Here is a 26,423-nt window from a genome sequence, read left to right as displayed (position 1 = left end):
CCAAGGAAAAAAAATGTTTCAAGTATTTTCTTAGCTTCGTTTTCTAATTCAGCCTAAATAATTATTTAATTATACGGACAATTAGATTTTTAAAAATCTTAATTTATTATAAAAAAAAATCTAAAATTTTTAACAATTGAAATGAATATAGCATTGAGGCTATAGGCTGAATTTTAAAAAAGCAAATGACTCTTCCCAACTTCATTAAAAAGTTTTTGTTAACTGTGTTGATGTTATCGCTAAGTACAGAAATCAGTTATTCTACACCACCTGTTTTGTGCCGAAAATTGTTTAATTCCTCTCTGTCTCCTTTATTTAAAAAAAACTCTATAAAGATTATTCCGTTTGCCTTGGAGTGTGACGGGTAAGGGGGAATAAAGAGAACTTGGTATTTGAGTAGGAGCCTATCCGAGTTTAACTTACTACAACACTATACTTTGTCTCTAAATTCCTCTAGACCAGAGCCCAAATGGCCCGCGCTGTGTCAAACCGCTTGTCACGCTGAGCTACCAGCATGGGTCATCGACCTCAATAGCCTGACAAAGATGATCCCTTTACTCATCTACAAGGGACTGAAGGTAGCAGTGGGAGAGCCCAAACGCGTGTCAAAGCTTCAGAAATCATCAGAACTTCTCATGGAAGTTGATAGCAAGTTAAACTCTGATGGCCTTTAACAATGCAGGTGACTCTGTGATCTCCATGTGGAAGTCATGCCACACAAGAGTCAACAGAGGTGTAATCAGCTCTAGAGACCTACTGAAATGTTCCGACAATGAAATAGTGGAAGGAATTGAAGGTGTCTCCCATGCTTGAAGCATTACCAGGCTTAGTGATGGTAAAGAGGTCAAAACCGCCACTATTATCCTCACATTCGAAACTGGGACACTGCCAGAGTATGTGAAGGCAGGATACCTAACCTCGTGAGTTGCTTAAAGTGCCAGGTTTACGGACACGGCGCAGAAGTCTGTAAGAAGAACACTGTATGCCAGATGTATTTTGGAGGGTCACGAGGACAGGGCTGCACAGCCCAGTTCAAATGCCCAAACGGTCATGTTTGCCAATCAGCCTACTTCAAAGACTGCACTGTGAGGAAACAGGAGTGTTAGATACTTAGTACACGCACCATAGTTGAAGGATTTTTAGACATTTAGTGACATCACGGATTAGTGGGTTTTAGTTTATTTATGTTATTATTAGTCAGTTGGTGTTAGGAATTCAAGGTGACAACATCTTATTACGGACAAAGACTGGATTGCGGCCTTTATGCATTCAAGTATCTAACCTTACATCTTGTTAATGTATAGTTCTTGTTCATAAGTAGTTTAAACGCATCTAATACACTCTTACAAGAAATTGAGTGATCTGTCGAAGCCAAGTCAGACTGTCATAATACACAACAAAATCAAGGCCTATCACAGGAGATTGCCTAGCAGGAGTACAAGGCAAGAAATCGATGTACCTTCAACCAGGCGAAACCAATTATGTTGGCCCTCACCAAGTGCCCATTCGGCTGACAAAGACCTACGCCCAGAAAACACAGCCGTGAAACACACCTCCAACTCTGAGTAAGAGCCCTGTTGTGACGTAGCAGAGGGAATCCGACTGCAGGCGGCTTCAGAACGAGAAAGCTGGAGAGTTTGTATAAAGGCCGCGGGATACACAAAAGAAAATCTACTGCCAAAGACAGACGTAGACGGCGAAAAGAGAATCTAAATCGACCACCGGCATATAATGATTATGTTTGCGTTGGATGTGGCAAACTATGTGTGTCGCAGCTAGCGCTAAGTAGCCACGTAAAATACTGCATTCCTCCTTAATCATCGGACTCGAAGACAAGGCTTGTATAAAGGCATCAAGGTAACATGTTCCCCTACCCAACATAGAGATCGGAACGTATCGCTCTGTTAATGCTATAGGGTTATAGGCATGAAAGTTGAACTGTAAAAAAAAAGTTATTCAATAATTATAATGCAATTAATAACTATTCATTGCTTTTTATTTTGTATTTTAATTATGCACACTCATACAAACACTTAGTAGATTAGTTTATTATGGAACTATGGGTTTGCATATGTATACGCAAATGTTTAATTAGGTCTATTGATTCATTAACATTGTTCATGGTTGCAAAAAATATTTTGATTTACTGCTTTAAGCCTAGTTAAGTATGTCCAGAGGAATTGAGGCAACAATTGTCGTAGTTGGGCCGAACACTTTTATTCATCACAGAAGGACGCCATCTTAGGCAGGAAGAAAATGTTCACAACAAAAGACGCATAACTCACAATGACTAAGGGCTATAACTTACATATCAACTCTTAACATTGTCAACAGACAACATTGGTATGTACACAACATTATAAATATGAGTATAACATACAATATACGTAGAACATAATATACATCAATATTAAAGGCTATGCAGATCTAGCAAAAAATGTAAGATAAAAAAAAAAAAAAAAAGCCACAAAACTTGAGGGGGTTGTCACCACTTGCCCATGTCATAGTCCTTGTGCCACGTAGGAGTGGCTCTCGTTCACCCACTCCTTCTCACGCTAGGCTCTGCTCCGTGAGCTAAGGGTGGGATCCCATCAGGGCCGGCGCTGGACTCTAAAGCGGGTGTTAAGTCTGTGGATGAGGCATCTAGTGGTGCCTCATGGGTTGCCGTTTCGTCATCTGAAAAGATGTCTGAGTAAGGGACATTCCTGGGCCGGATGTGCACTCTGTTCCTAACGTAGGTACCGCCCGTTGTTCCATTCACGGTGTAGGACCGCTCACTGTTTCTCATAATGATTTTGCCAGGCCGCCAATCATTGTTTCCCGGACTCTGGAAGTAAACGTTTTGGTCCACACTCAGCCGGGGCAGGTCTCTTGCTCTTTTATCATAGTGTTTTTTTATGGTGTACCTGTGACGGGCTTTCGCCCCCAGGCCTTCTGTGTAGCTTTCAGGCTCAAGGGCTTTAGTCAGGGGTAGTAGTGACCGTGGTACTCTGTTCAAACACAACTGGGCCGGGCTATAGCCACAGTCCTGTTTGGGAGTGTTGCGAAGTTCCAGCAGGGCTTCGTATTGATCATCTCCGGTTCCGATGGTCTTTCTCATCATGTTTTTGATTGCTTTTACTGCGGCCTCTGCTTTTCCGTTGGCTTTGGGGTGTCCGGGATCGGACCTGATGTGCGATATGTTCCATCTGTTAGTGAATACGGCGAATTCGTGAGACGTGTATTGAGGCCCACAGTCAGAGATTAGGACTTTAGGGACTCCGAATCTGGCAAAGTGAGCTTTCAGTTTTCTAATCACCTCGGTTGAGGTTGATGTTGTTAATAAGTCAGCTTCGATCCAATTTGAGAAATAGTCAACTGTGATCAATTATGTTCTCCCTTGGATCTCCATTAAGTCTGTTCCAACTTTTTCCCAAGGTCCTTTCCCTTCATAATGTGGCCACAACGTTTCTCTTTGATTGCTTGGCTTATTCTCTTGGCAGGCAGTGCACTAGTCGGACATCTGTTTGATTTCTGCAGTCATTCCTGGCCAGAAAATCAGAGCCCTCGCCTGCCTCATCATGCTGTCGTATGACTAAGGGCTATAACTTACATATCAACTATTAACACTAGTGACGCTAGCGGTGTTTTTTCCCTTTCACGTCAGGGAAAATTTTCATTCATAAAACATTGTAGCCTAAATTAATTTTTCGATAATGAAACATTTTCAAACGGGCGACCTCGAGTTTTCCCCTTGTGGCCAATGAGTTGAGAATTTCTTTCTCATTTATATACATATACCTTGAACTTTTAAAGAAAATTGTTTGTAGGAGTATGTGCATTATTAAAAAAACACTTGCCTTCTTGTTCCAAGCCAACCCAACACAGTTCTTCATGGCATTGAATAAATACTGGCCTGAGTTTGTGTCTTTCACTAAATGTTTCGAAATATTGCCAATAAGAATAATCTTCATTTACTTTTAAAAAAAGGAAATTTAAACCCTAACCCATTTCCTCAACAAATTATTCAAACGAGCGAAGCTCGGTCACCTGGTACTTAAAGACCAACTGAAGAAGTTTTGGGGTCAAACGCGGAAACCGGTGTAATACTTTTTTTTTAGTTTCATAATGCTTAAAAAAACATACGAAATATTATACATACATTCTTTGTAATTATTTAGATATAAGCAATTTAATGTGCGTTTTAGGGGCTATTAAATTTCACAATCTCGAAGATATTCGAGATCAGTATCTCCCAGACAACCAAGGTCGATGACGTAGAATTAGGGAAACTATATCAAATTATTTAGTTTATGGCTCAGCGTGTTTCCCTATTCCTTTGTATAGGAATGCCAGTTTCTGAAAATAAAGGCGACTAAAAACAGACCAATTTATAAAAAGTGGATGTTAGAGTTGGGAAAATTAGGTCAAATTACGCAATTTATGGCTTTGCATGTTACTGTTTGTCGGCTTATTCTGAATATATGTAGATCTGGGCTCTATTTAGTCTTATTTAGACTATCAAGTGTAGGCCCCTGTAGTGAGGATATGTCAAAACTGCGCGCTATAAAAGTAGTCCGTTATTTTTGAAACATATAAATAAAACGAGGTTCGTATCAAAATTCTTTTTTTAAAATAACATTTGAATCAGTATTCTATCCAATGAGTTAGTTAATAAATGAAAAATATATTTTATAATGATCCATTGACACTTTTACCATTGTGACCTTAGATGCAAATGTTTTGTACCAATGCGCGAATCTATGAATAAAGCTTGATTTATTTAATGAAGAAGTCAATGACCTTTTAAAAAAAGTAACATCCCCTGAAGTTTTTCATTGAATAGTGTAATTTTTTTCAAAAATCTGCTAGCATATATAATTTTAAAAATTAGATGGTTCACTGTCAAAAAAGAAAAAAAGTAGCCGTAGCATCAGAACTTTGAATGGTCTAAAATATCATGATGTCCGATTTACATTTTCTATTCTAGTTTCTGAGATCTAAACGGGACGGACAGACGGGCCACACAAAACTAATAGCGTCTTTTCCCCTTTCGGGGGCCGCTAAAAAAGACAACATATACTAAATAACAGAGTGTTTTTAAGCAGAGATTACTTGAATTTCGGAAAAAAAGTGTCCCAATCGAACTGTTCCATTGGAGAACTAATGCAAATGCTTTCATAAAATTCGCGGGCCGTACCGTTAGATCGTCTAAGAGCTGAGCCGAAGGCTCTTCGAGCTCATGTTTAAAAAAAAAACAAGATTACACAGAGAGTTTGTGTTGCCACACAAACTCAGAGGCGGCCCCCGTGGGAGACGGATCCCTGTCGGATCCGCATATTCGCAAGGAATATCCAAGACGTGATTTTGTTTTGATTGTTAAAAGTAATAATGTTTCAAAGATTCATTTGGCGTTTTAAAAAAAAATTTTAATGTAAAATCTCCCACTGGTCGACGGAGGATGGCATCGAGCAGGGTATGAAACAAAGACCGTAGAGATAATCAGTCCTGCGCGCAAACCGCACAATGACAAATTGATTACAAACTAATAGCCTATTATTGATAATATACCTACACATTACGGTGTGACAACTACCGGATATGTACAATATGTCAGAAGAGCGATTTTAGATAATCCTTTGGTATTGAGCATTTTCATTTCAATGGAACTAGAATGAGGATGTAGATCTACCTAAATTAAACTTCTAATTTAGCACTCTCAATATCTAGATCTACTAGATCTAGATATAAAATATATATTTGGAATAATGTAGATGTAATTTAGATAAGATTTATGTAAAAAAAAAACGCACTAGATAATCAATTAATAGACTAATTGCAATATTCAATTTTAAAATAGTACATTAGTTTTAGTATTTTATAACATTGCAATATTGACATATTGACAATCTTGACTTTAGAAATAAAAATCTACACTTAAGTCTAGAAATTAAAATTATAGATCTTGATCTAGTCTAAATCATGGCTGTTTGGTAGTGCGGTTTGCGCGCTGGACTGTCGTTTGGATTCATCGATGGTCCCAGGCTCAAACCCTACCCGCTCCCATCCCCCGTCGTCCTTAGGGAGGTTTGGACTACAACTCTGAAGGAACATCCGAAACATGTAAAACAACAAACATTCTAAACTAGACCAAGAAATTCTAGATCTAGATTCTACAGTGATTTTAATTAGAACTTAAATCTAAATCTAGTTTTTAAAAATCTAGCTCTAGTGTAAAAAAAAATTCTAGATCTAGTGTATAAAAAAAAACCTAGATTAGATTTAAATCTAGCTATTGTTTTTTTTAAATGCGAGTCACATTACGAGGTTTAATAAACATTACTATACCGAGATGTTTGAGCATTTCATTTAAAGAATTTATTACATATGACGTCAAAGGGAAAAAATTCCATTACGTCACACGTCCTAGTAAGTCTAAAAAATATCATCTATACGAGCAGCTTCTCGAGGGTTCATAGACATCGGTGCACCGAGTTAGTTCTTTTAGCATTTCATTTGATGGGCTAGTTAGACTAAATATGTATATAACATATATATAAAAGAATTAAAGACGCTTTTTTTTTTGTTTTGTCTGTCAGTCTGTGTGTCCGTCATGTTAATAGGAAGAAAAAAAAACACTAAAAGTTATTGAAAATCTGATTAAAATTTAATTTCCCTTCCGAAACATCGCATTAGTTTTAAGTTTCTATAATAGATTGTTCCGGATGTTTATATATTTATAGTGAGAGAAAATAAGAATTCCATTTTAATCAAATACCGTTAATTAAATTTGTGAGATGGTCTTTTATGAACATTACATGTACCATAGCCTTATGGAGAGATTTTCAAACCATACTTTGGTGTTAGGAAGTTGTTTTCCTTAAAAATCGGAATATAATATTAACGATAATTAGATTTTCTAACGTTTTAGCTAGAAATTTAAATGTAGTGTAAGAGAGAAGTGCGATTTTACATAAATAGAGTTAAAATATTTTTCATAAAAAATCCGGAACAACCAATTTTTGTAAATGAGAAAATTATTTCTTTATTTATTAAAAGAGGGATTTCAAACTTTTATTAGCGTTATTAGATTTTTCATATAAAATTCGGAACATTTTTGGCGACGATTTGTAAGAAAATTAAGGTAATGTAGGTCGATTTCGTTTTCGAGACAAAATCCGGAACATTCTTTACCGATTAAACAACTTTTATTATGTTTCGGCAAGAAAATTAACTGTAAAATAGGTCTAAAAAGTGATTTTCAATAATCGTTTCTAGTAAATTACTTTCTTATTTTAAAATCCTGAACAACCTATTGTCGATATTTTTGAAAAAAATAATAAAGTCATTTGACATAAATTTGTTTTATGTTAAAAATTCGGAACAATTGATATTGATAAATAAACTACAGGGACGTAATGTCAAAGAATATAAGTGTAATATTAGTCAATTATGCGATTTCAAACAATCATTTGACATAATTTATTTTATAAAAAAAACAATATCCGGAACAACTTTATAGTTAATGAAATATAAATCGTATAGATATTTTTATTTAGCATTTATATGCTATTTACCTTAAAAAACCGGAACAATGTATTAAAGATCATGTGTTTATTGCAACGTTTAACATGGAAATAAAATCTAATATAAGTTAGAAGAGCAAACAAATATTCGCTGGCATTGATTTGTTTTTCACAAAACATCCGGAACAATCTATTATAGATACTTAAAACTATTGCAATATTCATGAATGAAAAATTAAAGGTTAAATCAGATTTACAACAGCCTTAATTGTTATTTGTTAATCTAATCGTGACGGACAGACCGACCAACAGACAAAACGCACAAAAATAAGCTTCTTTTATTCGGATGGGGGCACTAAACCGAAAATAAATAATATCTGATTTTTTAAATAAGATTCAGGAATTGGTTTAGAACCACAACATGTTGCGACGTTACGCTACTGCACGAAAGTCGCTGCATAAAAAAGTCCATTTTAAAAAATGTGCGTGATATTTACATACAAAGTGCATTATTAGCCTTTATAAACAAACAGAAATGTTTTTTTTTTTTATTAATTTTAGCAGCTAGTTGACTAGAAAAAACACCTTTAACTATTATTTATATTTGTTGTAAACATTTCTTGTTCATTTTATAAATATATTTAATTTCGTGATACTGAAAATACGCAATAATGGATTCATCTCTGTTAGCATATTGTAGCATTGCCTCCCTTACATTTACGTTTTTGTTTTAGAATTGGTGTATTTTTATGAAAAAATCGCTTGCATAATTAATTTTATAAATTAAATGGTTTGCTTTTAGAAAACCAAAAGTAGCCGTTGCACCTAAACTTTTTAAGCCGCATTTAATGATGAAATAATATTTTTCATATCTCTTCTTGTTTTCGAGATCTGAGTGTGACAGACGGACATTTTGCACAAACCTAATAGCGGCTTTTTCTCCTTACGAAGGCCGCTAAAAACCTGTTTGAGCGTCAAACAGTAAAAAAAAAAAAAACCTGTCTGAACCACCGTTCTGTCTGGAAGAGACCCAAGTCAATGCCTATATAAAGTATTGCTATTTCCGACAAAACTGGCCTCCGGACGCATGGGCTAGACATGGCCAAAGGACCGAGTTTACCGGGAGCCTCCGCCATCTTCCTATGTTATACCAACCTAACCATGGGGAACTCGCCATTAATGTAACGGTCCTTTGAGGAACGGCGCATGGATTATCGACAGGGTCGTGAGAGCTCTCTTTCAACTCCGTCCGTGCAATGGGTTCACTCTCGCGTACCCTTGGACACTCCCACGGGAATTTTGTATTGCCATTCATTTAGCCTAGTTACCCCCGTTTCCACCCCCGAGTGCCACGTTGAGGCAGAAATGTGTATGTCTATTGCGACAATTAAAAAAAAAATCTCGGTCGAAATAGTCAAAATATAGACATACCAACTATTTCAGAGTAGCGAAGCATATTATTTTTTTTTTAAATTAGTTTATGTAAGGAAACCAACCAAGATAATGCTTGGGAAACACTGCGTTAGAGTGAGATAAAAAAAAAATTCCGCGCATTTTAATAAGTAACATCTGTCTAGTTCCTGTAAGATTAAAAGATACTGGTTTCCAAAATTAAAAAAGCTCATAAAACAAAGTGAGATTATATTTATTAAGGAAAAAAATTATCTAGTATGTAGTACTTTTTATAACATCTCTATATATACAATATTTAGTACTAGCTGACTAACTGAAACTGATAGTGATGGGAACTTAACTAAATTTTAAAAGTTTAACTAAAATAAAGCTTAAACTAAACTAAGTATTGTTATAAATTAAAGCCAGGCAACTTTACGAGACTGATGTTTATTCACAGGACATTACAAAACATATTAACAATGTCTTCCTTGAGTACAGCCTCTTCGTAAGTTTTAGACTTGGGCGAAACTGCGTTGCTTCTCTCCAATATCAACATCCTTCCGAGTCTCTAACAATGCTCACCTACTGCACTAAACATGCCCCCTTCTTAGCGCTTTTCATCCCGAAAAGAAAGAGGTTCATAACGGTGCAATGGTTTGACGAAGTCATCTTCACTGTGGTCAGTCTTCTTTTGAAGCGATGTCGTGGCCGTCGCTTCACCTTCCTAATGATGGCTGACGCTAGCAACTCAACTTACAGATATGTAGTGGTGGTCACTTGTAGTTCCCAGAGGCATTGTTCGATGAACGTCACAATCGAAGGCCTAACGTCATATAGCCTTTGGGCCTTCGAATGAGAGAACCCATCCAAAATTTAACCCCACCCATTGACCAAATCTCTAAAATAGAAACCCCTCAGAATCCTCCTTGGCTAATGAATAAACCCAAATTGAATTTATCCCTCCTTTATTTCAAAAAAGAAAATACAGATCCAAGCATACTACAAGTCCACTTTAGGGAACTGCAGCAGAGCTACGGAGATTGGGGGTACCATCTACAGAGACGGATCCAAAATGAATGGAAAGGTCGCGTGTGCCTGCTTCTTTCGGAACAAAACAATCTCCCGTAGACTCCCCGATGGCTGCTCCATCTTTACGTCCGAATTGCATGCAATATCGCTTGCACTTATGGCCGTTAAAGCATCAGAAAGGAGGAAATGTATAATCTGCTCCGACTCCAAATCTGCATTGCAAGCTTTGGGGCGGATGAAGACTGACATCCCATTGGTACATAAGAGCCTGAAGCTGTTGGACAAAATAACAGCCGACCATAGGGATGTCACCTTCATCAGGGTCCCCTCCCATGTGGGCATTGAGGGAAACGAAGCCGCAGACAGAGAAGCAAAGAGAGCCCTAAATCATGCGGTGTCAGGAACCCAAATTCCCTGCTCGGACCTGAGACAAAGTATTGCCTCTGCCACCTATCGAGAGTGACAGAACCGATGGGAGGCTGAGACTCACAATAAACTCAGGCAGATTGTGGCGGATGTCAGGTGGCGGCCCACATCTAAGGGTCTGACAAGGCGTGGTAGCACGGCCATGTCCAGACTTAGGATTGGCCACACCTACATCACGCACTCTTTTGTGCTGAAGAGAGAGGAGCCCCCACTTTGTGAGTACTGTGACTCTCGCCTCACCGTGGAACATATCCTCGTTGGTTGCCCCAGATACCAGGATGTCAGTGAGAAATATTTTAGAGCCAATAACTTAAAAACACTATTCGACAATGTCGACCCTGGGAAGGTACTGGACTTTATCCGGGAAGTGGGGTTGTCTACGAAGATCTGATTTATGAATTTGTGAACATGTACTATTTACATTAGATTTGTACCAAATTATTAAATTTTTACTACCTTTACTATTTTAACTGTGAATAGACCTTAATTTTAATGATTTAACTGTATAGAATTTAGCCCTTGTTATGTAGAGAGAGAGAGAGTAGTCCTTAAGGGACTGCAGGCACGACATGGCCTAAATTGTGCCGATGTGCCTAAAATCAAAATCAAATCAAATCTTCGATTTTACAAGACATTCATTGAAACTCTCTTACATGAGAGTTCTAGTTCCACAGGAAGCCTGCAATGTAGTTTGATGGTATTTTCTGTCACACATTTGCATTTATCTTTTCTAATGCGAATTCACAGGGATCTGCATTTCAGGCCTCGTAAGTACAGTTTTTGTTAAACACCTGAGCGCAGTTATTACAGGCAATGTCAAACTCATTTTTTTCTCTCTCTCTGCTTTTGTTGCGGTCAGTATTCATAAACTCACATAGTTGTATCAGAGATGGTCTTCAGGGTTCCATGCTTTAAGTTCTAATCGTAGGCACTGGAAGATGGACAGAGGTCTTTAGTACTCTTTACGGTCTACAGCAAAAGGCTTGGACGCAGACACAAAGTTGTCTCTGATTGATTGAGGTACTACTAGCAGATACATCAGTAGCAAAAGCTTCTTTCTTCTCTTCTTTCTTCACCTCTTTCCTTTCAACTCTGTATCTATCGTTGAGATCGTCGCAGCAATCGTCTTCACGTTCCTCGTCTTGAAAGCCACATCCGCAAGATTTGCCAACAACGCAGTCACAATATACCCAATCATGGGAAAGGCTTCGGGAGTCAACCCTAAAGAAAAATCAGGAGCTGGCGACCCTAAGGCAGTTTGCAGTGCTACACCCTGGCAGAACCTGTGACGCCGCTGACCCCAAATTATATGCCGTTCTTTTGGATATATCAGCTGCGTGGAGAGGAGGGAACTGATGTGTGAGCGACATCGTTCCGACCACAGCTAACGCCCAGGCATTCATTTCATTTCCATGAGATGATCCATAGTCACTTTGCGACTGAAGACCATATATCCTATACTCTTAAGAGAGCAATGCTTATATATATGTACGTATGTAAATAAGGGGTGCACCGGATAGTCCCTCCGGCTCCGGCTTCTGCCGAATATCCGGCATTTTTTACTATCCGGTGCTATTCGGCTCCGGTTGGATATCACTACCGGATAGTAAACCGGATAGTAAAAAATACACCTATTTAATATGCATAAAGTGGACCTCGTTCCATTAATGTCTGTTGTAGAATGTATTAATGTTTATATTAAAACAAAATAATGTGCTTAAAAATAGAGCCATTATGAATATGCACCAAACATCGTTTATTATAAAGACAAGGCGTGTTAATAACTTAATATAAATAGAAATGAAACTTTACATCATAAATGCGCTTTACATACATAGCAGCAATGGCTGATACTTTTTTCAATTTGTCTTGACCTTTGAGTAGGTTAGTTAACATGTTAAAATGCTACATTCCTTGACTACGTCATGCTGACCAGACGTCTGTCTAGCTGTGCGAGTATATCTCCAGAGGAAGAGATGAACAACTCCCACCCCTTTTTATTTGTTTAGTCCATCACATTGAGTTTTTTTTATAGGCAGTTGACCACAAGTTAAATACGATGGACGTAGGTTTAATGTCAGCGTATTCACACTCTCTAGAAGTCACGCCTTTCGAGGGAACTGAGTTTGTTTATTTAGTAGTTAATCTTTATTAGGGGGGCTGGACTACAAGAGCCACACCTCTAAGGTAACTAGGTATATTTCCAGATGAACTCGCTCCCCCTTTTATTTGTTTAGTCCATCACGTTAAGTTCATTGATTGACAGGTGACCCCAAGTCAGATACGATGGACGTAAGCACTCTCTAGAGGTCACCCGAGGGAACTATGTTTGTTTACTTAGTAGTTAATCTTAATTGGGGTGGGGTGGGTGGGGGGTGGACTGGACTTCAAGCAAAACATCTACACGGGTATCCGGACAAAGAGTTTGCTTATTTGGAGAAAAATCTTAATCACGTGGTTGGTCTAGAGGCCACACCTTTTCAAGTGTGCTACGTTACTTGAACATAAATCTCAATTAGTAAGCTGGACTAAAGATCACACGCACCTAAACGAGTGACATTTAGCTACACAGAACACAAACCGCGAGATTATATAGCCCAGTAAGCCAGTAACTAATTATTTTGTAGAAGACACGAACAGGGCTATCTTTAAATGGAGAGCTAAACACCCCCTACTCTTTATTTTATTTCTTTGGTCATTGACACCCAATTTATTGATAGACATTGACCATTTTTAAGCCAGAATGAAAAAAAAAACGAAACTTGCTAACAAAGGATATTACATTGTCAATAAATATTAATGTTAAATAATTTTTCTAACGTGTTAACTTGAATATTACTCCTGCAGTTAAGTGTCTTGATTTGATAACAATATTCTTAATAATTTGTGACAGTAAATTAACTCCTTGTTATTATTTTTTTTTTACTTAAGATGCGTACTTAGCCACTGTGTATCAGGCGAGGACGACTTTTACACACCTGACATTCATAGGATTACTATCGTTCCCTTTTGTAACAGTTACTGAAACCACGAATAAAATAATTAATAAGTATTAATTAAGAAAGATGTTTCAAACATTTAATGTTTCTTACGTACGTTCTTTGCACTTTAAAATAAAACAAAGATGTGCATGTTTGCGTGTGTGTATTTTTGCCTTGTATTAAAACCTTTAGAAAGAAAGCTAATTTTATTATTTAATTCTTTTGACTTAATAAATAACGGAAAACCTTACAGTAAATTTTTAAATCGCATAAAATAAATTGAATAATAGTACCGCAGTTAGATCTAGCAAACAAAGAAACAATATGCTGGAGCGTAAAAAAACAACAACCCTTGACTTCTAACTAGTGGACGGGTATAATTTATCTATATGCTTGACTGACCATGCCAATGTGTTATCTTTTTTGACTGACACCCAACTCTATTGCGTGCGTATGCTCAAGGAAAAAACAATGCTTGATGGTTAACACAAACAACTATACACACTACTCTAGGACTACATGTCTACACTCACTAGGTATATCTGACCAGGTTGTTGCTCTGAAATGCATGAACACATACATCCGACCACTATATAAGGCAGATTGCACTTTACTTATGAGAGATTTACATTAGTAATTAGTTAAATATATACTAACATTATTTACATTGACCTTCCTACACATCCTTTACAGTTGGTGGTATCGTACATACACACAGACACACTCATGCTATACAGATTTTTAGAAATACTGTTAAGTTTGAATAAATCAATCAGTAACAGAGTTTAAAACAATAAGGTATATAAAAGGAAAAAAAATAAAACCAACCAATATAGGTATGTTATTTAACAGTTTCGTAAAATGTTCAGCAACACAAGCTATTAACAAGACACTTAGGTATCCGGCTCCGGCCCCGGCCGAATATCAAATTTTACTATCCGGTCATATCCGGCTCCGGCCTGATATCAAAAAGTACTATCCGGTGCACCCCTAATGTAAATATATTTATATATAAATTTTATTTCGAAAACGGCTATAACGATTTTCTTTAAAATTTCAAGGTATATGTTTATAAATGAGAAAAAAATTCTCAACTCATTGACCAAAAGGGGAAAATTCAAGGTCGACCGTTAAATCGGTTTGAAAATGTTTCATTATCGAAAAATTAATTTGGCTAGAATGTTTTATGAATGGAAATTATCCATGACGTCAAAAGGAAAAAATACCGCTTACGTCACTAGGCTTACAGCAGTACACTAAAACATTTCTTTGCAAACATGAACAAGTTTTAATGAATTAATAGACCTAATTAAACATTTGCGCACCATCTTATTGTAGGCTCTATTAGTCTTGCCAACAAAGAATTTAAGTCACCTACACGGTTCTCCGCAATTAAAATGTAAACAATTAATAAAACTCGCAAAACCTCTGCAAATTTTATTTCATTTTTGTTCTTCCATAGTTCCATACAGTGGCACAGCAAGGTAACCGTGGGCCCGGGTTCAAGAATATATTGGTGCCCCCCCCCCTACCCCAATAAGACGAATGTGATGTGTGACTAAATCGTTGAGTAATCTTATCTTATATGATACAGACGTTACTTCAAAAAAGAACATGATTACGTCCTACGCGTCATGCATATTAACCAATGACCTAAATTCTGCCAAGTCACTGGTTTTCCTTTCAAAAGCATAACATAAGAACATAAGAGGCCATTCATTTGGACACCGGAATGTCAAGAAGCTTTTGAGAGATTGAAGAACACACTAGCTTTAGCCTCCGTTTTGGCCTACCCGATACCATGCATGTTCTTGACACAGATTCGAGCATTACCGGAATAGGTGCTGTCCTGTCCCAAAGGGTGGATGGAACTGATAAGAGTGCTTGCCTATTTCAGTCAAAGCTTGTCGAAATCGGAAAGGAACTACTGCGTCACGAGACGGGAGCTTCTGGCCGTTGTGGATGCAATAAAACATTTCCACAAATACCTATATGGGCAGACGTTCATCCTTAGAAGCGATCACGCCACTCTACAATGGCTGCTTTCATTTAAGAGTATTGAAGGTCAAGTCGCCAGGTGGATTGAATGTCTGCAAACCTATGACTTTGAAGATTCAGCACCGAAAAGGACAGACTCAGTAGAATGCTGATGCGCTGTCCCGAAGACCTTGCAAAACCGAATGCAAGCACTACAGGAAGGTCGAAGAAAGGGAGGCGGCCGTTGATTGCCGTCTTCTTGGGGTAGAAGCTTCTGAACCATGGTCAGACGAAAAAATCCGAGAGGATCAGCTAAGAGACGAAGATATGTCTCCCATTCTCCTAATAAAGGAAGATGGTCAACGAGCAGATTGGCAACACATCTCTGATAAGGGAGCCGCTACCAAGGCATATTGGGACCAATGGGACTCCCTGAAAATTGTCAACGGGGTCCTCAAGAGAGTCTGGGAAACGTAAGACGGGACAAGCAATCGCTTTCAGCTGATGTTACCTAAGGTTAGGGTGTCTGATGTACTGCTAGAGATGCATAACGGCTTCAGTGGCTCCCATCTTGGTGTCAACAAAACTTTGGAGAAAGTACGCCAGCGGTTTTACTGGTTCCACTACCGGGAAGATGTGGAAGAATGGTGCCGAAGGTGCGATGTCTGTACAGCAGCCAAGGGCCCGCAACGTAGAACAAGAGGACATATGCAGCAATGCATTGTCGGAAATCCCTTCGAAAGGATCGCGATCGATATAGCCGGGCCGTTCCCTGAAACCAAGAGAGGAAATAAGTTAATCTTGGTAGTTATCGATTATTTTACGAAATAGCCTAAAGCATACGCAATACCTAATCAAGAAGCCAGCACGGTAGCGGAAGCCCTTGTAGAAAACTGGATAAGTCGGTATGGTGCCCCAATTGAGTTACACTCAGACCAGGGCCGAAACTTTGAATCCAGAGTCTTTCAAGAGATGTGCCAGACACACTACAGCAAGAAGACTTGCACCACACCTCTACACCCCCAGTCTGATGGGATGGTGGAGCGATTCAACAGAACTCTAGAACAACACCTATCGAAGGTTTCTGATGGACGACAAGAAGACTGGGACGCCTATATCCCAATGTTCCCCATGGCATACAGGGGATCCATTCATGGCACCACAAGTTATACACCAGCGAAGATGTTGTTTGGCCGAAAACTGCGATTACCATGTGACTTGCTATTCGGGGTTCCAGGGGATAAGCCAGCCACTTCGACGGAGTAAGTCACTAATCTCCGAAAAGAAAACGAATGGAGGAAGCCCATGCTCTGGCCCACAGAAATATCAAGATGAACAGTGACCAGATGAAGAAAAGATACGACAAACGGGCCAATGCCTCCGGGTTCCACGAGGACGATTTGGTGTGGCTGCACAATCCGCAGAGACGAAAGAGCAGGTCTCCAAAGCTAGCAGAGAGACTGGGAAGGCCCATACCGCATCATTAAAAGAATCAACGACGTCGTGTACCACATTCAGAAAAGTCGCCGGTCCAAACTGAAGGTGGTGCATATCGATCGTCTCCATCAGTACAGTGGTGAAGCAGAATCTGTCTGGGACGGACAGTTCTAAAAAGGGGACATTGTTGTAACTGTGATGCTGGTCGGTGTAACCCTATGGGTAATCAACCGAAACAGGCCTGTGTACTTAAAAAAAGGACGGATGTAAACATTCCCCGTCAACAATGTTTTTGGTTATCTGACTATGAACTATGTGTTGTTTTTAAAAAGACTTTGGGTCAAGTGATTCGGACAAGAACGATATTTTTGTTTTTACAAGTTGTGTATAGATGTTTTATTCAGACATTGACTTCTGCCCATTTGTAAAGTATTTGATTGTTTTCTCTTCATTATTTATTGCACCCATTAAAGTGCCTCGTTTTATTAGTGCCCAAGTTGTCTGGTTCTTGATTTAGCCACATTGTTTTGCAAGATTTGATAGAGATTCGTAACTATATATAAGACGCAGAAGAAGACCAAAAAAGAACATGGCGACGCAGTGTACTAGAAGAAGCCGAGAGGACCGGGAAGAGCTGGAAAACCATCAAAAAACTAGCAAGAGACCGTGGAGCGTGGCGTGTTTTTGTCGAGACCCTATGTTCCATGAGGAACCCAAAGGAATGATGATGATGACACAAAAGAACTTAATGTAGATCTACATCTAGACTCTATAATCACAAAAAAAAAATTCTACGCATAACTAACAGACATTTAAAATAAAAGTAAAACTTTTTTCAAGATTAACTTTCTACTTATGTGGCGGGCTATTCGACTCAAAACCGATATTAAAACAACCCGCAAAAATTTAAGGCCAGAAATGAATAGGCGGTTGATATGGTGCGCAAAGGTGCACTCGTTCAAGATATTAAAGTAATGTTTCCGCCATGACACTAATGGTAGTTGTTTCCTGATTGCTGACTGTGAACCTGGATCTTAATCAACATGGTGGCAGCGGTGCAGAGACATTTGCAAAGCCTACGAGACAGCCAACAAATGGTTGAGACAGGTACAAGCCGACCCTCCGATCCTTAAGATGTCCTTAGAGAACCGCAAAACGAAAAGAATGACAACAGTTATGATAGTAAATGGTCACCGTGTAAAGTTTCAAATGGATAGTGGAGCTGATGTAAATCCCATACAGGAGACATACGTCAATAAGAATTAGAAAAGGCAACGTAAAGACTAGTAATGTGGAATAAGACTGAAATGAAGCAAATAGGGAAGGCCACTCTAACGACGAGAAATGAGAAAACTAATGAAACATTTAAGATAGAATATATAGTTTTGCCAAACAATCCAGCATGCCATCTAGGTCATGAAACTTTAACAAGAATGAAACTAATCAACGTTAATAAAGATAGGTTCATAGCATCGGTAGTGAATAACCAAGAGGAAGACAGTAGTTCAAAGTTTACTGGTGATTTGGGTGATTCAGGAGATGTGTCTTTAAAGATTGATAGCAGCCCAAGGTTCTGCAGTGTAGAAAATTCCCTATTGCTTTACAAGAAAGAATTAAGGAGGAGTTAAAGACACTACTTAAGAGAGGAATCATAGAATCAGTGATAGAGCCTACAGAGTGGGTGAGTCAGATAGCGATAACCGAAAAAGCTAATGGAAAAATTAGGTTTAGCATAGATCCACAAGCCTTGAATAAAGTTTTACTAAGGGAATTCCATAATTGCTACTTTAGATGACATAATTGCAGATTTTAACCAGGCCAAAATATTCAGGAATATTTCTGGCATGTCAGGCTAGACACAGCGTCATCTAATTTGACAGTGATGATAACCCATTTTGGTAGATACAAATGGAAGCGATTACCATTTGGTCTTAAAGTGAGTTCGGAATTTTTTCAGACAAGATTAAATCTAGCATTAGAAGGACTGAAAGGCTGTTTCAATTGTGTTGATGATATTATAATGATAGGAGAGGAAGAACGAAAAAAGAAGCACTAACAAATCATGATATTAACCTAAGAGAGCTGTGACGGAATTCGTTTATGACGTGTATGAGTAGCTTGTTTGGTGTCTAGGGGATGATTATTTTTAGTTTGTCACACACTGGTCCATCAGAGATAAATCGGGAGCAGACATGCAACGAGACAAACAATGTAGAAAGATACAAATGTTGAAAAATTAAAGAATATTTATTTACATAAATGTAAAAGGTATAATAAAATGGGGGGGGGGATTTGCATCTATCTCGTTAGCAATATTGTATCATCATACTAAGCACTTAATGAGAGAGTATGTGTCACTTTGTCCTCTTCACTTAGCTGGTTGTCCTACTGATGTCGCAGCTGGCTGTGTTCCTGGCTGGAGATCTTGCAGCTGGAGGTGGCGCTCTAACGGGTAGAGGGTCGCCGGTGATACAGTTCTTGTGGAGTCTCAATCCAAAGTTCTGATATCTGTAGTGGGCACAGTAGGGCGGGTGGCACAAGTATGCTGCGGGCAGAGCTGATCTGCCGTGGGCAGGATAAGTCCAGTGAGTTGCGGATATTTGGCGAAGCTATGACGTCTCGCACAGACACGTGGTCTATAGGAACGTCATGCCTAATAGGTTGATAAGTGGACTGTCAAATAGGAAGGCAAGTAGAACCGATAGCGCCCATAGTAGAGCCAAATAGACAGGTGGGCAGATGACACTGGATAGTAGATCCAAGTAAATAAGTGATACTAGAAAGGCAGACACCTGAGGGAGGCTGCGGATAAACAAAGACAAATTACGACATGCCTCTCATGCATCTTATCGATGCCCTCGGCTGAGGTGCATTCGTCAGATTGGTAAAATTGCTTTCAGTACAATGAGGAGATGATGGCAAATTGGATTGAGAAAATAGATGGCTGATAATAGCAACATAAAATGTAAAATAGCAAGGGAGAGGATAATATCGATGAAACAACATAAGTTTGGAAGAGAAAGGGGGGAGAAATGGACGACGGTCAACGACCATGACGATTTGTTTACATATGGCCGTCGGCTATAAACAAAGGAGCGAATTTAACTGGAGAGAGCTTTTGTTTTCGGGGCGAAACTTTCGTTAAAGTAAAATGAGTAAAGGGGAGATAATTCATACCTCTTTTCTAAGCGCATTATTAGTGCGAAAATTATCAAGGCGGTCAGCCGAGATATAGGGAATAAAATAAGATGTACAAATATATACAAGGTTGCATCAACGATCAATTGAGCAACGTAGCAACAATATCGTGAATATAGATTAATGCAATACATAAATATATACATATGCCATGTTTATGTTTCCTACCTACGACAGTGGGAAATACACAATGCACTAATTAAACATAAATGAAATAAGTAAAATACACATAATAATATCCAGTGAGAAATATGCACAAAGTAATTAAGATGGAACTGTTCGGTTTACCACCAAGTATTCCTCTAAGAGTGAGAATAAGCCCAGACTCGATGTCGGCGAGAATGAGAAGTGAAAGAGTGTATTTGTCCCGCCTTATTCTACCTTATAAAGGTCCGAAAGAGATGGGTGGAAACAGGAAAGGGAATAGACTAAGGATTATCTCTCACGTGGGTAAAGTCCGACGAAAGTCGCACATTGGAAGTGTCACGAAGCGTGGTGACATAAATAATCTCCTTAAACAAAGAGAGACGTGGGAAAAGTGTGGAAGAAAGAATGAAGTGTACTCCATCCCAGGTGGCGTCAACCGTGACCGACAGACAGCCGGCGCGTAAGGCCAAAGTAAGTGACTGTGTGTTTATCTTTCCCCCGTCAAGGGGAGATAAGTGGAAAGTCGTGGCCTAGTTGTCGCCAAGGTGGTGGGCTCAGTCTAGCGAGACTAGAAAAAGGTGGGGTTTCGGGGATGAAATAGGGGCTAAAAGTGAGAGATAATTAAATTAAAATAAATAAATAATAATAGCTAATAATTAATGCTGTGATAAAATTGAGTGACTCGGTCAGCAAGCTTTTGACTTGTGACAAGAGCTGATGAAGAGATGTCAAGAAAAAAAGATTAAACTAAACCACGAAAAGTCTGTTTTTAGAACAGCTGAAATTAACATTCTGGGTCATATTATTACAGAAGCAGGAATAAAACAAGACCCGAACAAAATATCTTCGATTTTGAGTTTGAATGCTCCAAAAGATAACTCATCTGTCCAAAATTCTGTGGCATAGTTAAATATCTTGCAAGATTTGTTCCAGACCTGTAGACAGATTTACAGCCCATAACAGAGTTGACGAGAAAGAACACACCATTTGTTTGGTCTGTTCAGTGAAACATGAGCTTTCAATAAGATAAAACACAAAATATCGAATCATGGCACACTGATATATTTTGACCCTAACAAAGAGCTTACATTACAAGCAGATAGTTTCCCAAAATGGGTTGGGAGCAGCGTTATTACAAGGTGGAAGTCCAATAGCGAATGATTCTAGATCCTTAACTGATACTCAGAAAAGATGGGCTAGGATTGAAAAAGAATTGTTGGCTTGGAATGTTTTGACCAGTATACGTATGGCAGGACAGATATAGTTCAGAATGACAATAAACCACTGGAAAACATCATTAAAAAAAACACAAAGTTCTGCTACAAAGTCTAATTATGCGTCTTTGTCTATATGATATCCTGTTTCAATAGGTCAAAGGCGAAAACGTGTTCATAGACCCATCAGTGAAAAAGAATGATATCCTGATGTTTGTGACAATACAGTAGGACTGGCAATACCTGATGCAGTGCTTGAGAAAGTCAGAATCAAGACAGAAAGATAGAACAATGCAAACACTGATTCAGTATATCATAAATGGATGGCCAGACAAACACAATAGTCTACCTGAGCTCAAACAATATTTTTCACTAAGAGACATGTTAACATACGAAGACGGACGCTTGTTGAAAGGAGAACAAATAATCATACCGATATTACTTCACAAGATAATAGAAGAGTAGATTGGGAGTAGACTCAATGAAAAGAAGAGCAAAAGAAACAGTTTTCTGGCCTGGGTTATCAGTTAGAATAAAGGAAATAGCCAACTCATTTTACATTAGTCAGAAAAACGAACAAGTGAATCAGAGAGAAGAAATAGGTTCTAATCCGTGTGACAAGATTGGAATTGATTTGTTCCAAATGTGTGACCAACAATATTTAGTTATAGTAGACTATTATTCAAATTTCAAAGAGGTAGAAAACACGCAGTCGACAACAAAACACGCAATTAAAAAGAAACTAAAAGTTTTATCTGCAAGATATGGGGTGCCTAAAGTCTGTATATCTGATAGTGGACCTCAGTTTACGTCGGAATATTTTTCCAAATTTATGATGGCATGGGAAGTGACTCATTTATAGAACCTTCCAAGGACACTATCAATCCAATGGAAAAGCTGAGTCAGCAGTTAAAATTTTAAAGAACACAATGAAGAAATCTAGAGAAGCAAAGTCAGATACTTATGAAGCTCTCATGGAATTCAGAAATACTCCAAGACAAGACACAGCTCAGATGTTTTTTGGTCGGATGCTCGAACACTGATACCAAACAAAAGGAGTAACATTAAGATTTCTACATTTCAAAAGAACATTATGAAAAGGAAAAAAAACGTATGAGTGTAAAAACATCTTATGATAAGAGGTCAAAAAAATTGAATCAGCTGAGAAATGGACAGATAGTCAATCACCTAATGACCTTACACGGAGACATGGAAGAATCCAGTACCAAGTAAACCAGAGTTTACATTATTCGAGGTGACAATGGTGCAGTGTGCCTTGCGCATCTGAAGTTGCTTTTTTAATTGATATCTTCTTTTGTGCACCATAATAGTTTGTGCGCTATTTCTAGGGACGCGCTAAGTGGGCATCATTGCTCTGTTTGTTTTGAGGGATAGCAGTTCTTTTGATGGAGCTCTCTGTTGTTGTTTTCTTCCCCAGCATTGGGTAAGTTGGTTTATTTTACTTTCTTCATGTTGTAGATCTGAAATCGTTGGCCACATTATAACCCCGACAAGAAATGAATTCTCGCCGTCGAGGTGGGGATCCCGGTGGCATACCCTAGATAGACCGTGTGAATCTTGTGACAAGGTCACAAGGAATGCATATTTTTCTTGTTCAGGCACGCAGGCTTGGGACTCTGCTGAGTCAAGCCTGATCTGTGGGCTGCCACTGTGTTATTGTATGGACCCTACTTGGCTATCATCCATGTCATTGGGTTGTGGGCATAGAGAGGTTGAAATATTGCACTGCAATTAAGGTGTGCTATATTTATGTTGAATAATTTGCGTAACTTGTACTTGACCTTGTAATTATTATTGTGTAGGCCTACCTACTCATCATTCATGTCATATTACATCATTTATTCATTAAATTGTTCTTATTTAAACTCTTGTTGTTAACGGATATATGTTAACTTATCATTATTACTTGTCATAATTACTTATCATAATTACCTAACATATCAACTAATAAACGATCAGGGGTGCCCTGGCAGACGAGTCTCGGCCACATTACAACCCCTACAGGAAATAAATACTCAGCGTCGAGGTGGGGATCCCGGTGTCATACCCTAGATAGACCCGTAAACCCACCTTGACACAGTGTACCAAAGAAACAGAGTGCATATCAACCCGAACAGAGGAACAGAACAAGATTTGTTTTTTTGATACTGATGACAACTTACAGGACAATAGAACTCATGATCAACACATTCGCCATAGGTCATTACAAAAACAAATTTGGAAACGAAAATCAAAGAACTACTCATCATTCCCTGCGACCAAGCGATCAGTTAAAGAAACCGACAAGACTCAATGATTATGTGTCTTAATGAACTACTGAATGTTGATTTTTAAATGTGATATGTTTCATATTCATTGAAGCGTATATTTGTATGTTATGTTGATTATGTTTGTTGTGTTTTTGTTTTGTTTATTTTTTATGATATTCCCCGAAATGTTTTTTTTTAAAGAAAAGAGGATGTTGAGGAGCACTTGTTCAAGATAATAAAGTATTGTTTCCGCTATGACACTAATGATAGTTTTTTGCTTATTGCAGACTGTGAACCTAGATCTCAATCAACAGACGCATTTGGAAAAACTGTGGGAATCACTCGCGCGACGCTCTATTTCTTTTTGTTTCCAAGATAACTTCTTATGTATGAATATCATTTGTGTTTGTGTGTGTGTGTGTGTGTTTTATGGATAAAGGAATAATTCAAATTTACATATACATTTTTTTTATATTAAATTATTTTTATTTTTAAAAAGGTAACCTTGGAATATGATTTGTCCGCCCCCTGAATTCAGTCGTCTGCGTGTAATGCACACAATGCACAATAGGTAGCGGCGTCCTTGCTAATACCGTGCATTAAGATTAAAGGTTAAAAAAATGGGGTAACGGTCGAAATATATACAGTTAGTAGATTAAAATTGAGAAGTCGAAGAAAAGTCATAGCCTGTACATAGGACTAACTTTTTGTTTTTGTCCGGGTGGGGGAGGGAAGCGGATAAGTAAAAGTACTTCTAGAATTAACAGGCCCAACATAAGATTGCGTGTTTGTGTAGGGGGCGCATTATGATAGTTAAAATGAAGCCCGATCATTGAAAACACTAAAATATCGACTATTGTTGTGGTTTCTTGGTTTGGTATCGCGAAAGCCTCAGGCCATTTACTAAAATAGTCCATTATTACTAGAATATATCTGTTGCCTTTTAGTGTCTCAGGAAACGGGCCAGCTATATCCAGTGCGATTCTTTCGAATGGAACACCTACGTTGTACTGTTGTAGGGGTCCTCTTGTTCGACGTTGCGGGCCTTTGGTTGCTGCACATCGGTCACATCTTCTGCACCAATCCTCTACGTCTTCCTTGTACCGACACCAATAAAACCTTTGTCTCACTTTCTCCAACGTCTTGTTAATACCCAAGTGACCACACGTGGATCCATTGTGCAACTCTTGGAGTACCTCTTGGATTCTAACTTTTGGGAGAACTATTTGTAATCGTGTTGATGTTCCATCAGTAGATTCCCACATTCGCTTAAGAACACCGTTTTCCACTACCATTGAGTCCCATTGTGCCCAGTACGCCTTCATGGCAGCCCCTTTTTCAGAAATGTGTTGCCAATCTGGCCGTTGTCCCCTCTCCTTCCAAAAAAAGAACGGTTGCCAGATCCTCATCTTTCAGCTGATCCTCTCGGATATTCTCATCAGACCAAGGTCCTAAAACATTCAGGTCCAAACGTTGACAATCGATTATCTCTTCCTTTTCCTCAACTTTCTTACAATGTTTGCATTCTGTTTTGCAAGGTCGTCGAGATAGCGCATCAGCATTTTGGTGAATTAGTCCTTTTCGATGGTGAATTTCAAATTCATAAGTTTGCAGACGTTCGATCCACCTAGCGACCTGACCTTCAGGGCACTTAAAAGAAAGAAGTCATTGTATTGCTGCGTGATCTGTCCTTAAAATAAATTTCTGCCCATATAGGTACCTATGAAAATGTTTTATTGCATCGACGACGGCCAGGAGTTCACGTCTTGTGACACAGTAGTTCCTTTCAGCCTTTAACAAACTTCGACTGAAGTAAGCGATGACTCGTTCCGTTCCATCAATCTTTTGGGAAAGGACGGCGCCTATTCCGGTATTGCTTGCATCCGTATCCAAAATGAACGTCATGCCTGGTATCGGATAGGCAAGTATGGAGGATGAGACAAGTGTGTCTTTTAACATTTCAAAGGACTCTTGACACTCCTGTGTCCAGTTGAATGACCTCTTTTGTTCTGTCAATCGATGAAGGGGTGCACATATATTGGAGAAATTTGGCACAAACCGTCTATAGTACGTACAGAGTCTTAAAAAACTTCTTAGTTCTCGAATATTGGATGGTGTAGGCCAACGTTTTACTGCCTCAGTCTTGTCGGGATCAGTGCTGATGCCGTCCCCTGATACTATGTGGCCAAGATATTTGACACTCTTCCTGAAAAACGAGCACTTCTTTGGATTGATTTTCATACCTGCATTTCTGATCCGTCCAAAAACTTCATGTAGATTAGCCAGATGCTCTTCAAACATCCTACCAGTGACTATAATGTCATCCAGGTATACAAGACACGTGTTCCAATGAAGTCCCTGTAAAACGCGCTCCATCAATCTTTCAAAAGTGGCGGGAGCATTACAGAGACCAAAAGGCATCACAGTGAACTGCCAAAGACCGTTGCCAGCAGAGAAAGCCGTTTTCTCTTTATCCTCAGGATGCATTCCCACCTGCCAGTATCCGCTCTTTAGATCAAGAGTAGAAAAAATCTGTGATCCAGCAAGCGTATCCAAGGTATCGTCTATTCTTGGGAGTGGATAGCTATCTCTATGCGTGACTTCATTAAGTGCTCTGTAGTCTACACAAAATCGCATGGATCCATCCTTTTTTTTCACTAGGACGATCGGTGAACACCAAGGGCTATTAGAGGGCTCTATGACCCCTTGCTGTCTCATGTGTTCTATCAGGTCTGTAGCCTCCTGTTGTTTTGTGAGAGGAAGGCGGCGTGGTGGCTGCCGAATCGGTCTAGTTATTCCAGTATCGATCCTATATTGTACCATGTCTGTTCTTCCGCATTCTGA

This window comes from Biomphalaria glabrata, chromosome 16, assembly GCF_947242115.1.
Source record: "Biomphalaria glabrata chromosome 16, xgBioGlab47.1, whole genome shotgun sequence".
NCBI lineage: Eukaryota > Metazoa > Mollusca > Gastropoda > Planorbidae > Biomphalaria > Biomphalaria glabrata.
Note: the sequence above shows the minus strand (reverse complement) of the source record.